The following is a 14,636-nucleotide window of genomic DNA, read 5'->3' as shown; positions in this document are numbered from 1 at the left end:
TTCTCTGTGAATGTCACGTTCCCGTGGCAGCGTGCTCGCTGCTCGCTCAGATTTGAAGTTTAATTTTTCGCTGTAGAAAGAAGTTTTCTTCCCACACAGAGTGAACAGCGGACGCTAATGTTTTTGTCACTTTTTACGGACTAAAAATTAAAGTAATGTGATTACTTCCACACTTTAAACGCTGCATGGTCGTGCTCTCTCTCACTCCATATTATCCACTTTTGATCTGCACACGTCTGTTGCTGCCACAGGCGTCGCACACGCTTACGTCATTGTCATAAGACACTCTCACAAACAAAATCACGACGGTTTAGTAATGCAGTTATGCAGCGTACATACGGGAAAGTAACAGTAATCTAATTACTTATTTTTCCATAGTAATCCCTTACATTACTCGTTACTTGAAAAAAGTAATCAGATTACGCGTTATTGCCCATCTCTGTTTAGCAATAAGTAGCAGGCATGTATGTTTTTATCGTTGCATCTATAGAGTTACAATGAATGTAGCTTGCTATCCAAGAATGTTATTGTTATAAAGTCTGGTACTATCCTCACCCATCTTTTTTCCACCCTCTTATCTTAATATTTTCATGTGTGGCTCCAAAAAAATGAAAAAGCACCACAGACAAAAATACTGAGGGTTTGAAATGCCTTGTTTTGAAATGCTATGAGCATTACTGTCCTTCAAAGTTGTCAAAAACATGCTGTGTATCACTATCTTGAGGTCATAAAAACCCATTTTACGGCTAGTGAGATGAGCAGCTGTGCCTATTGTGGCGGGAGAGTGAGCGTAAGAGACCCTTTGACCCCCATTACACATCTAAAAGTGATAGAACAAACTATTCCACTTAAGATTCCTCTATGATTTCTCTCCTCTTGCTCTTGCTCCCACAGCTGTTAAAGGTGTGAAAATGTTAAGAGGGATTAAAAAAAGGGAAAAAAGAGTGGTGCCCTGTGAGAGCATGCACACACACGGGCCAACAAAATGAAGCCACAGACATGCATGTAATGTAATAAATCAATGCACCGACATGGAGACTGAAGAATCCATGATTTTTTCTACAATAAAAGAGAAAACGCATATTTGTCATGTAAAACAAGCACTGCTGTCATCTTTCGTTCTACTCTCTGTGTCTAGCATACAATGATTTCTTTCCCTGTTGTAAAATTAGCTATAGGGAACACATCTTTCCCCCCCCCAGTAAGAACAACAACAAACCAAATTTAATTAGATAAGTGCGGGCTTTTGTTAGGGAATGAAAACTCATGTTGTAAACAAGTGCTTTTTCCTAAATTAACAAACAATTGTTTGAATGAATGGTCTTTCATGATCAGGACCTATGGGGTAAGAATTCACCCAGAACCAATGAAAGTCAATATATTTGAGAAACTCTCAAGGGGAAGTTGAAGATAATGCAAATAAGTAACAAATACACCACACGATATGTTTAAAGCTTTGTTTATACATTCATTGGACTGACTGACTTGCAATTGTTTTCTCTACAGCTGAATAAACATTGCAAAGAAATATCAGCTTTGGAGTCTACAGTCTAAAAACTGTAATCCAGAAGAGACCCACAGAAAGCCTGAAGCACATTTCAGGTCTGCAGAGCACTTTAGTTTAGTTTATGGCCATCAGGCTACGTCTGTAAACACAATAAATTTGTAGAGGAATATGTAATGGTAACATGCATCAATTATTCTGTTAGGCAACATAAAGTGCACTGGTGGAATTTGTCATTTTAATACCTATATGTTGCAGTTTTAAAGATCCATTACTATCTTTGAGTAAAATAACCATCAAATGTTCAGCTCAGTAAATCAACAGCTTAAAAGTCTGTGGTAGAAATGGTAAGTACAGAGAGTATAGGTGCTGGTCCTTAGATTTGATTCTTCTGCTCATCATAGACCTGCTGCATCCTAAGAAAAGAGCTTGGGTGTCCGGTGGATAGAACAACATATATGACATAGAACATTAACATGTAATCTCAAAGACTATCTTTGATGTTGAGTGGACTGAAACTATGTAGACGAGATGTCACCCCTGAAACATTTGGGTTATAGTTTAAGTATCTCGGGGTCTTGTTCACGAGTGATGGGAGAAGGGAGTGGGAGATAGACAGACGGATTGGTGCTGCAGCTGTAGTGATGCCGACACTGTACCGGTCCGTCATTGTGAAGAGAGAGGTGAATGTAAAAGAGAAGCTCTCAATTTACCGGTCAATCCACGTCGCTACCCTCAACTATGGTTACGAGCTGTGGGCAGTGACCGAAAGAACGAGATCGCGGATACAAGTGTCGGAAATGGGATTCCTCCGAAGGGTGGCTGGCCTCTCCCTCAGAGATAGGGTGAGAAGTTCAGCCATCCAGGAGGGGCTCAGAGCAGAGCCGCTGCTCCTCCACATCGAAAGGAGCCAGTTGAGGTGGTTCGGGTATCTGACAAGGATGCCTCCTGGGCGCCTCCCGGGTGAGGTGTTCCAGGCATGTCCCAGAGGGAGGAGGCCCCGGGGCGGACCCAGGACACGCTGGAGAGATTATGTCTCTCGGCTGGCCTGGGAACGCCTTGGTGTTCCCTCGGACAAGCTGGAGGAGGTTATGGGGAGAGGGAGGTCTGGGCCTCTGCTTAGGCTGCTGCCCCTGCGACCCGGCCCAGGATAAGCGTAAGAAGATGGATGGATGGATATAATTATTATTTTCTATCAAATTAGACCAATAGAAGGAGGTCAGTTGTACTGATTGATTGTTGATTGATGCCAAAAAGAACCATTACCAAAAGAAATATAACCATCACTGCTAAACGTCCAAATTGTAGCTGTTTACTTCACAGCATCTGACAACCAGTACCAGCTATATAATGGTAAGTTCATTATGGGTGGACAGATCAGATACAGATAGAAGTTTATTGGTAACGTTTTTCAAATTGGCTAGCAAATAGAAATAACCTTTTACCCAGATTCTGTATGGTTTGTTACCATTAAATGTGGTAACATTTTGAACAATGACAGATATGAACCACAATTTGATACATTGGTTGCTTTAAGTTTAAAAAAAGAAACATCTTAAGTTCATGAAACCATATTATGTGTCAGCACACCTCTGATATTGTAAAGCAACAGACACTGTAGTTACTGCAGACACTGCATGGTGGAAATCCAGTCTCACTCCAGTCATTAATCCTTTCAGTTTCATTCACACATATCATGCACACACACTCAGTGGTGTACTTTATGTGGATTTTCAAAGGGGATTTGTTCTTAATAAAAATCCAATTCTGACTCCACAGGATCCTTATCCCGCTGAGAGAGTGGGGGTTTGAAGAAGACAGAGGAGGAGTGGGAATACTGCAGCAGAATTAAACGGACAGTGATGGAAACACAGAAAAGACTGTACAACAACAGCCAGGATCTCTCTCTCTCTCTCTTTTTTTTTTAAAGACAGCAGCTTCTTAACTATTGAGTTATAATTTAAGGCACTTTAATTAGCTTACTGTAAACTGTGTTGCATTAATCCATCCATCCCAGTTAAACATGTTTGAATCACCCGAAGTAGAAGGCACTCCGAGGACAACTGCTCCTCCCGAACCTTGACTTAACCCACCCAGCTAATAAGATAAGGGTGGGCTTTTGTTACGGAATGAAAACTCATATTGTACCCAGCAGTGTAGCAAAGGTGGCTTAGACTTGTACCTAATCCGTTAAGGCTAACCTCAAACACCTTTAGGGGATGCTCATTTCTGCCTCTTGTATTGATGATACTACTCTTTCAGTCACTACACACAGCTTACCATAAATGAAAGTAGGAACACTGACCAATAAATCAATATTTTCAGCTCCATGCCCAAGTCTCTCCTCCCCACAACATCCCAGTACAATTTCTACATCTCTACAGATGCACCAATCAATCTGTCAAGCTCTCACTGCTTTCCTCCCTCACTCAGGAGCAATACCTCCAGATACTTAAACTCTTCCACTTGGGGAAGCAACGTAGCCCTAACCCAGAGTGGATGGCCCACCCTTTACTGAAATGGAAGGTTAATCTCAGACCTATGTGTGCGTTAATTCTCATATGTAGCCACCTAGCACCATCTTTCTCAGTGAGGGCTGAAGGTCACTGCCTGGTGAAACCAGAAAGGCAAAAATAGTCCATTTAACTAGAAAACTTCATCTTATTGGCTGTAAGAAACTCTGTACACAACCATTATACACATTATTCAGCAGATCAGCATGCATTGGATGATGGATAAAGTATAACACTGTGTGGTTATGGTAAAAATATGTCTGTGTGACAAAAAGTCAGACTTCAAGAAACAAAATTAACACTGGTGAAAATCTGGACTCACTAGAAAAAGGTACACACTCTCTACAAATCTAACTATGACAGAGGGAATCTGTATCTCCATAAACTTAGGCCCATCAGTATTTGGATACTGCCATCCATTCATCCGTTCTCTTCAACGTATCCACTTTAGAGTTGCAGGAATTTATCTCAGCTGTCACAGGGTGGGAGGCAGGATACGTCCCGGGCAGGTCGTCAAACTGTCACCAGATTAACACGTACACTGTAAAATGTAATTCTAGATGTTTGTTATTTCAACATATTATTCTATATCAGTTTGATGATAGATGACTGAAGTTGTTGTTATAACATAGAATTACAAGTTAAAAATGTCCCAATTACACCAAAAAAAGCTAACTTGAAAACTCATGTCCAGCTAAATCAGCAACTTATGTGAACTTGACAATGTAGGTAAGTTGAGCACAGCAGGATTCAAAACTGTCCCACGTGACTGCTATCGAGGGGAATTGGCGGTTAACGACATGCTCACTTTACTTGGACGTTTTCTAATCGTCTTCTTTGGAATATGCTTTCAAGGTGCGTAACATTGGTTATAACTATAAGGAAAGATAGCTACAAAAGTTGGAACATGTTTTGAATTTATGGCATGACGTGGGTTTTCTCTTTTACCGAAATGTTTGCTTTAGCTAATGTAACTTTAGCCGACAAGGTCCAACTTGTGTGTCAGGACCAAACTTGACCTAATAAACTGACATATGGCCTTTTTTTTATGGGTTTAATGTGGCACTGACCAAATCACAAGTATTGTGCCGCTAGCTTTAAAGGTTGTGCACTCAATCACTGTTGCGATATTAGCAAGCTAACTCAGCTAATTAATAAAGCTTATTTCATATTGTCTCTGTACTTGTAAATTTCTTTCAAGTTCACAGGCTGTTGTATTTTGGTGGAAGTTCATTTTGGCAATATTTCCAATAACTGACTGGGTTCAAAAAGAACTTTTTGGCATGCTTGTTGTCATCTGTTTACCCCTATGTAATCACTTAAGTTGTTATTAACTGCTGCATGCTAAGCTGCAAGAGTGCACTGAGGATTGAGACAAAATATGGTCTACAAACCAGCATTATATTAGATTTTATCAGATAGTCCTCCAGTTTTTGCTTTAATTATATTGTGCAGTTATTTGTTACCCTGAAATGCTTTATGCTTAACAACAGCTCACTATTTTAACTTATTTTTGAACTCTTGTGATCAGTATGACTAGATTGTGTGAGTTTCCATTCTAAAAGAGCTATAGTGATAAAATAATTGGCATAAGAGACACTGATTTTTGGCATGGTATACTGCAGAAGTTTTTTGGTTTTTTTTTTGCATAATTTACCTTTTAATTGAACTGCATTCCCTGTATTGTAACAAAACTAACATTGTTAATATATCAGAAAATTAGCAAACATGAATAAATGGCGAAAACAATATAATTATAACTTACATTTTTATTTTACTTATTTTAGGTCTGTGAAGCCAAACTTGATGCTGGGGATTTATTTTTGTCAGTGGAGTCAAATGGTAAGTTACAATTTGTGCATTTTGTCATATTGGAAACACCACAGATTATATTGTAACTTAATAGCTCTGTAGAACAAATGATATAAAGATTGTAGTGTCAGGGTACTTCTTAAGAAGTAATATTGCACTATTGATGATCGCATGCAGGTGGCATAAACTAAATATTCAGACGTGCTACCAACAAATGATTCATTAACAAAAGCAATGGAGCAGACCGTTTAGGTTCTTGTGGTTGTAATAACATCCATACCTGCTGTCATTAATTTATTTTCACAGGTCTAGATGATCACATCTGACTTTGTCATTTAAATGAGGTGGACTTGCAAACTTTGCACTCTTTTGGGTAAATTGCCGTCCACTACATATACACAGAATGTGCACAGTATTTCAGATATAAAAAGGGAGTATATAATGGACTTGCTGGCTTTAATGTAAAAAGCCTGTTGTGTAACTTTAATGAGGCAGTTGGACTAAAACAGTATTGCTCATCAAGCTAAACATCTGAGGAATAAGGAAATTGTTACTTGTCCTTTTACTCAGTGTTCTTTTAATCGCACGTTTACTAAAGTTTTACATCACACAATCATTCTACTTTAAAAGATTTCAAGACAGAGCTTATTGTTCTCTGAACTTCCTTTCCTTTCAGGTAAAGTGCATCTTTTTGTTTGTTTGCTTTTGTGTGTTTGTGTTTTCTCTAATGGGCCTCAGATGACGGTTTGCTTACATTTGGGTCTCAAAGAATCTTTTTTATTCTGCCCTTTACTCTCCACCCCTCTTCTTCTGTTGCTCAGGTTGAAGCAGAATTTGCCCGTCTTACATCTGTTGACCTGAAAGGGTTTCTTTTTGCTGTTCTTGACCATTATGGAAAGGTTCGTGGAGCTGTACAAAATTAAGAGCGGCATAGGAAGGCTAACCAGCCTCATAAAATGCTTCGGTGATGATGTAAGTGTTCAACTGCGAAATCTAATCCTTTGTTTAAGTTTTAGGTTATCCAGTTCAACTGATGAACTCATTGAAAGAAAGCTGATAAGTAAAGTCTGTCATCATATTTCACAACTGGACATTTAGTGTGGTAACTTTTACTGTGTATATTGGTGGTAGGTTGGATATCATATTCTACTTGAATGTCCTGATAAGCCTGATTCAAAATCTCCAATGATAATCATTTATTGATGGAATTATGTATCAAAAAGCTGTGAATTTGGAGCTTCATAAACACTGTTTAAAAAGTGTTTTTGTTTTCTTTTTGACTTCTTTGACCAGATCCCTACACAAAGGAAGAGGACAGAGGACCTCATTTTCTAAAGGAAGATCCCTCACACACTTTCAAGACTGTGAAGGTTAGCATTGTTTCTTTTGGTAAATTTAATAATGACAGCACCACAGTGGATTTTAAATTAAACATGTGGCATATATGAAACAATAGATACCACATGATAACATGTGTACTTTTTCCTCACCAAATGTATTATTACAAAATCTTTGACACTGGATTTGGTCTAGGTTTCAGAGAAACTAACTGGCAAGCTAGCATTGATATTATTAGTGTCTTGTGTTTATTCATGTCTTCACCAGGGTCTTTGACATTTCGCTGCTGTACTGTTCACTTCAGCTTTACGTTTGATTTCTCACATTGTATATTGTAATGGCAGAGATATTAGGATATTTAAGGGCCTGCAGTGGCTGCTACAGCTGTGGGGGGCAATACTTTGGTGAAATGTCCTGGACCCTGGAAAAGAGACTGTGTAGACTGGGTAAGCAATTAAAGGTTACTGGCCCAGAGTCATTGGGCAGCTGGGTAAAGGTGGATGTTGATATTCAATGCCAATTATGCAACCTGTTCAGCCATGTCTATATGCTCTTTTTTTATGCTGTTAATATAGGGGGGGGGGGGGGAATAAACTTTAATCAATAAACTGATTAAAGAAGCATTGTCGATCGAGCCACAATCTGATCCTGTAGTGTAGCTGCAGTTTGCACATTTCATGTATTCTCAGCCAGATTTGGTTCAGAGCACAGCCAATATTTGGCATAAGTAGATTTAAATTTACACACACTGATGATGGCAGCTACATTGTAACCACAGTCAACCTGGGGCGCACTGACAGAGGCGAGGTTGCCAGACACTGGCACCACCGGGCCCTCTGACCACCACCAGTAGGCAACAGGTGAAGTGTCTTTCCCAAGGACACAATGACTGAAACTGTCGGAGCCGAGGCTCAAACCGGCAACCTTCCGATTATAAGACGAACTGTCAACTCTTGAGCCACGATTCAGTCATCCACCCATGTGTGTGAATGACTGAATGTGTAAAGTGCTTTGGAGTCCTTAGGGTACTAATAAAGCGCTATACAAATACAGGCCATTTACCATTTAAATTGAAAATTTTGTTTGAATTCTGCAATTGAAGACATGCTCAGTTATTTATGAACATGGTCTTTGTTTAAAGCAAGAAATGGATTTGGGGGGTGCATATCTCATTCTGAAAAAACTTTAACAACTAATAAGTGTTACTCAAAGCCAATCACCATCATCCAAGGTATCAGTATGGCTCTTCTTTGGAAAGACATGAATTCTTAAGCACGAGGGATATTGTGTAATTGTGTAATTTTATTTTATTTTGTCTTTGAACCCTTTTATAGCTGACAGGTATTGAAGACACGTTTTCGAAGGGGATGAAAGTTGGCATTGTGATGGTGAAAGAAGAAGACATCATCGATGTGTTGGTTGTCCTTGAGGCGGCAGTAATCCTGTCTAATCTGAGGGATGTCTCAAGTGCCATTTCCATGCTGATGGGCCTTCTTTTTGCCCTCAGCATAGACTATCCAAAGGAAGTTAAGGGCATCTTTGAAGTCATTCAGAACGTCCTAATGAACATTGGTGGAAGGCAGTGCATCTCACTAGTGCATGGTCTAAGAAACAGACTCTTGCAGAACGCCAAGCAGAACTGTAATAGTATGCTCACAGCATACAATTGCCTTAGTGTTAAGGACAGTTTTTATTTTACTGTTTGTTTTTTTTTATTCTTGCAAGTTCTCATTCTCACTTTTGTATGTCACTAAATGACTACACTTTACATTCCAGATTAGACAATTACTCATTTGTTCATGGTTTAAGAAACTTATGTGAACAACAATATAATGGTGGACTCTGCAGATGTTTATCTCATGCAAGTCAGTAGTTTTTCCTTTGTTTTGCAATTGAGCAGACTCAAACTAATGTTTCTGAAATATTCATATTATCAAATGTTTCAGAAGCATGCACTCATTTTCAGAGATATTGGTTCTGTGGAATTTGTTGCAATTGTAAACAAAGACAAATACAAGAGTTTGATGTCTTAGTTGTTATAAACTGATCTTTACTGTCACTTATCAAAGGTTTTGTACTATTTTAATATTTCAAGTTTTATGCTAACAGGTGTGACTGAGCACAGTGAAGTTTTAAAATTTTGCAAATGTAAAGAATAACTTTTCTAAAATAGCAAGTCTCCCGTTGATACATTACATTAATGCAGACTTTATGTAGTTACTTCACAAGAATCACTACTGCTCCTAGAGTATTGGTCAGAATTTAATCTTCACCCAAACTGGGCTCAAGACCAAGTTCAAATTTATTGTTTCACAGGGAGCAACTTTTGAGTTTTGATGGATTGTGAGCCTGATTTTTCTGTTTCTCAGATGACTAAGATGGCACAATAAATGGTGAATGTTGGGTGCTCATGAGTAATTGTCTTGTCATGTTCTTAAAACAAACCTTCTGCCTGAAATGATCAGATACACTTTAATGGAATCTGTGAGTTTTTATTTTTTTTTCTGTAAACAACAGAAAATTTATTTAAAGGAATGTAGATATTTAAACCTGAGATCTAAGATAAACCTAACAGGTAGTTTTGCTGAAATGGGTGTTAGAAAGCTTAAAAAAAACTTAAGATGTTCAATACACATTTTTCTTTACATCCAGTCAATCAACTCTGATAATTAAAATGAAACTGATTTAGTTCACTCAGCTACCGTAAGGAGCTCAGTTAATTAATAAACTTAAATCAATTTAGCTAACAGATTATGTTAGTTAAGCTAAAATAGATTCCTAAGTTAAAAGACCTACTAAAGTATTTGAATTAACTAAAAAACCCAAGTCAACTGAACTAGGACAAGAGTTTAATAAACAATAGATTATTTTAATTTAGCTGAAAGGGTTTCCCCAAGTAAAAATGACAATTAAAGGAGTTGAACTGACTAACAAATCTCAGTCAACTAAACTAAGATGAAAGTTTAGACAACATGTGATTTTTCAACATAACATTTGGTTGTGTTACAAGAACAAACTTTATTTCTTGACTTAACTTAAAATTTTAAGGCAGCCCTTTACCTGATATTTTTAAGTTGAAACAACAAGTTATATTTTACAGTGTAGAGACAGAAAACCATTCACACCTACAGCCAATTTAGAATCACCAGTTAACCTAACCCCCATGTCTTTGGACTGTACCCAGAGAGAATCCACGAAGACACGAGCAGGACGCAGGACCAATTGCTGTGAGGAGACATTTCTAACCACTGCACCACCTGCTGCCCTTGGGCAACGACATAAGTTAAAAAAATAAAACATCCTCTGATTTACAATCCATTGTGGTTGTGTACAAAGAATCAAGACATAATTGAAGTGTCAACTTTATCAAATTAAAGCTGTGCTTCAATCACATCAAGATTGTTTTATTTAAAGTTCACTGTGATGCTGCACAGAGGCAAACTTACAAGGAAAACTGTGTCCCTCCAAATCCTCACTTGTATGCCTGCATGCTTGTTTTTGCATTGATTTTATTGACAACTTTTAGTCCATTTGATGGACAAACTACTGGACTACGTGTATTATTACCAGGTTGTTTGTCTTGACTCCAAAAACTAACTCACTGAGGTTTGAGTTTCAGTGGTAGGTTTTTGAAATCATAAAACCAAAGACATGTAAAATATGACTTTTTAACAAAAGCCAAATCTTTTCGGATTTTTCTGACACATCTGGCTTAAATAACAGAAGAAAAAAAAATAACCTACCAAATTCATGCTGTACATATGTTTTTCTATATAATCTTACCTCCTTGTAAAGTTATTTGCCTGCTAAAGGCATGAAGTGATATTTATGTAATTCACTAAACAGACAAACTAACTTGAAAGAATGAATGTTGTTGTGAATAATAAATATTTACAGCCTCCAGGCATCAAATTATGCAATAATTAATCGAGGTTAATGCCACACTGTTGCCTTTCTGTGTAATGATGTTAAATAACCAGTGCACTTGATTTTCAATCAATCAGAGTCTGTCTCACACCGGAGATCAAGGAACACACTTAAATGCTGAGCTACAGCTTCGGGGTCTGAGGCTTTAAGGTATTTGCTTTCTAAAATGCAGCTTTGAAGTCACATCAACTGACTCAAGTCAGTGTGCCAACCAAGAGGAAAAAAGGAAGATTCCGATGATGTCGTTTGGGTTTCAAATCCTCGTCCCTGAAGCTTGACAGGTGGTTCTTTAAAGTTGGAGGCTCTCCCCATTAGGGAAGACATGTGACTTCACAGCAATGTGATTTACCTTTCTGTCCTTAGAAATATTTTTAAACATCTCCGGCATGATCCACTTCTCAGCTGTATGTTGATGCTACATCAAACACACATAGTACTCACCCCAGCTTCAAAATTATGGAAGTACAACATCTGATGATTTGCAGATTTGGAGAACTACTTTAGCACCCAGTGTAATCTAGACTAATTAATAATTATACAAATGTCACCAGTTCAAAAACACTCCTCCCTCATATGTGCAAAATACAGCCTGCTTTTAACGTCCAAATCGTACTCTAAAGTTGCATTAAATACAATCCTAGTATTAACAGGTGTTCAAATGACTATTTAAGGCCCCGACCACATAAGCCTAGAGACTGGTCAGTATCTGACAACCACAGGTGTTAGGGAAAACGTGTATTCTCCAGCTGGGTTTCAAGAGGTTGCTTGTAGGCACTGCATGAAATTAATCGAAAAGAGATATACAATGTTACACCAAAACACTTGTAATCGCCTTGATCGCAAAGAGGTTTGCATGTTTCCATGGTCAACCATAGTTTGTACAGAAGATGTGCATACATGTGTGTGCATACAGTGACATGCAATCTGGAAAAGTTAGACAATTCACCTCCAAAGTATGAAGTGAGCCTTTTGATTGTTTGCAGTGGTAAAGCATAACCTTTACTTTGAAGGTGTACAGTTTTCCTTACTGCCTGGATGAATGATTAAAAGTTAACTGTTTCCTAGAATGACTTCTACAACCACTTTAAAAGCTAATAATGTGGCATTATTGTGTGATAACTGATTCTTATACTGTCCAAATAAAAAAGAAAGAAAGAAATCTATTGTCAAACTGTGATGAAACATTCTGAGCATAGCCGGCATCGACTGGTGAAAAAACCTGTGAATGATATGTGGTTTCAATGTAAATTTCTTACCTCTTATATACAGTATCTAATGCTGTATTTTCATTGTCATTGCACTGAAAAACATCTAATTATTACCCAGTAATGGCCTCATTTCCTGCATCATATAATTATAATACTGCAGGCTTGCAGGTTGAAACCTGAGTCTTTCATTCATTTTTGAAACATGACATGGAAGATGATTTAATGCTTTTTTATCGTATTCTGTTCAAATGCAGTAATTTGCCTCGTACGCCCAACACAGTAAGCCTTACACACACACATAGACAGGCTTAACCACTATTTGACCTTGGGCTACAAATGGTTCACTTTTCTTCCTAACTATCCTCTCTCCCAGCGACATACACCTGTGACCTTGGAGCCCACTTCTTTCTTTTCTTGCCGTTATTTTTTTCCTGTAAAAACAGATGGATACAGGTGTTTTCACCATCTCAGCTCCACTGCAGACATTTCTCACCCTCTTTGTTTTCTATCTCTCTTTCTCTCTCTGCAAGTCCCTCCTTCTCTATCAAGGTAGCAAACAAAAGCAGATTACCATATTCATGAGCCCCCCGATGACAAATGAAAGCAGGAGTAAAAGAAAGAACAAAACCCATTCTTTATTGCACGTCCATCGCATATTGATCATCCTTTCAACTGCAATTATTTTCTCAATCCCTTTGATGCTCTTACTCCACCCTCACAACTTTGATTTTCACTCTATTTTAGCTCTCCTGTCTGTCAAAAGCCCGTTTAGATCGAGGGAGAGAACTGTCCGTGTGAACATTATGATGCTGATGGAAAGGCTAAACACCTTGTACTAGCTTATGTAATGCGATGTACCGTGTCTCCTACGTGTGATAGAGAGGGGGGAAAAAATCAAACGTCCTTTTTTCCTCCTGCTTGCTAGCACTAACATTAGCTGTTTAGCTGCCAGAGGAGGACAATGGTGGAGCGGCGAGCAGTAGTGGAGATATTTTCATTAAAAAAACAATACAAGTACACTACAGTACAGAATAAAAACATTACTCCACATTATACTGCTTACAGAACTTTGGCTCTTTGGAAGCATCTGCACAGACAGCATGCTAACACAAAGCTAGCAAAAAACCCAGAGTGATGCTAAAGCCGACTGTATGCTGACCCCAATCCAACAGTCAGAGCCTGAAGTGAGTGATGAGCAGTCAGGCTTGCACCCTTTGTTTCTATCTGTTCATGTTTCTAAAGTAGAATCGCTGTGACGATGGCTTTGAAGACTCTTAGAGCTGGTTTTCATTTTTGCTTCGTGTCCTCGGCTTTGTTTTCACACCTAAACAGTAAGAGATCACATTTGTCCTGATTAGGATTGGGATTTGTGTTGGTGTGTGGGACTGTAGCCTGTAGGTTTCTGTTGTTAACTGGTAATTATGAGACAGTGTGTTTCAGGTCATTTGTTGGAGTAATGAGAAAGTAATACAATGAGTAGTGTCCTGAATTACTTTCTCTGGTGAGTAATTAAGTAATGCACTGCATTACTTTAAGAAAAGCAATGCAGTGCATTACTTTAAGAAAAGTAATGGGTAATGTGTAACAACCCAAACACTGATTATCAAGCGAGTTCAATATATCCAGGAAATCCTTTTGATGCTCTGGCATTGCTTACAAGAACGTTGGCAATCAGGCAAGAGCAGCGCAGCTCCCTCAGTCGAGCCAGGGTTCTCCAAATTAGCTATGAGGCTTTCACATGACAAGAGTGGTGACCAATCAGAAACAGGAGGGGTTAACTGATATTACCAAAAAAAGAGGTCGAAATAACAGAGGTGTGGACTCGAGTCACATGACTTGGACTCGAGTCAGACTCGAGTCATTAATTTTATGACTTTAGACTTGACTTGAAAAAATGTTCTAAGACTTGTGACTTGACTTGGACTTTTACACCAATGACTTGGGACTTGAATTGGACTTGAACCGGTTTACTTGAAAAGACTTGATATTTTACCCCAAATATAAAATTTAACATGCATATTATATAGAGATTGAAAATGTGACGTCATTCACGGGTAGAACCGCAAAGGATTCTGGGAACTCGTGGCAAGCGGTACTAGCGCACGCAGGCTTTCAATTAAAATCAGTTATACAGCGATAAAAAGAAACACAAAAATGTCAAGAAGCCGTTGTATTATTAACTGCAATAGCCGGTCGCATGACAGCCACGGGAAGCCGACGGGTAAAGAGATCGGTTGTTATCGGATTACGTCGTTGAAGAGAAATTGTTCAAGCCATGTTTCCGAAGTAACAAAGACACGACGGATGGCCTGGGCCCTGTGCTTCGTACGTCGC

General features: G+C 38.5%; 1 protein-coding gene and 2 long non-coding RNA genes across 8 annotated transcripts in view; 2 read left to right on the top strand and 1 right to left on the bottom strand.

Annotated features, from left to right (window-relative positions):
* Positions 1–14,636, bottom strand: part of il1rapl2 (interleukin 1 receptor accessory protein-like 2) — a 636,591-nt gene that overhangs the window by 71,313 nt on the left and 550,642 nt on the right. The window lies entirely within an intron of this gene.
* Positions 4,506–6,204, top strand: LOC309688385. The gene is made up of 3 exons (XR_014271070.1): positions 4,506–4,872; positions 5,805–5,859; positions 6,136–6,204. It is a non-coding gene; the product is annotated as an uncharacterized lncRNA (long non-coding RNA).
* Positions 6,665–9,450, top strand: LOC309688374. Its single transcript, XR_014271063.1, has 3 exons — positions 6,665–6,801; positions 7,123–7,199; positions 8,502–9,450. It is a non-coding gene; the product is annotated as an uncharacterized lncRNA (long non-coding RNA).

This window comes from Aulonocara stuartgranti (assembly GCF_965226115.1).
Source record: "Aulonocara stuartgranti genome assembly, chromosome: 2".
NCBI lineage: Eukaryota > Metazoa > Chordata > Actinopteri > Cichliformes > Cichlidae > Aulonocara > Aulonocara stuartgranti.
This window is presented reverse-complemented; position numbering and strand designations above follow the sequence as displayed.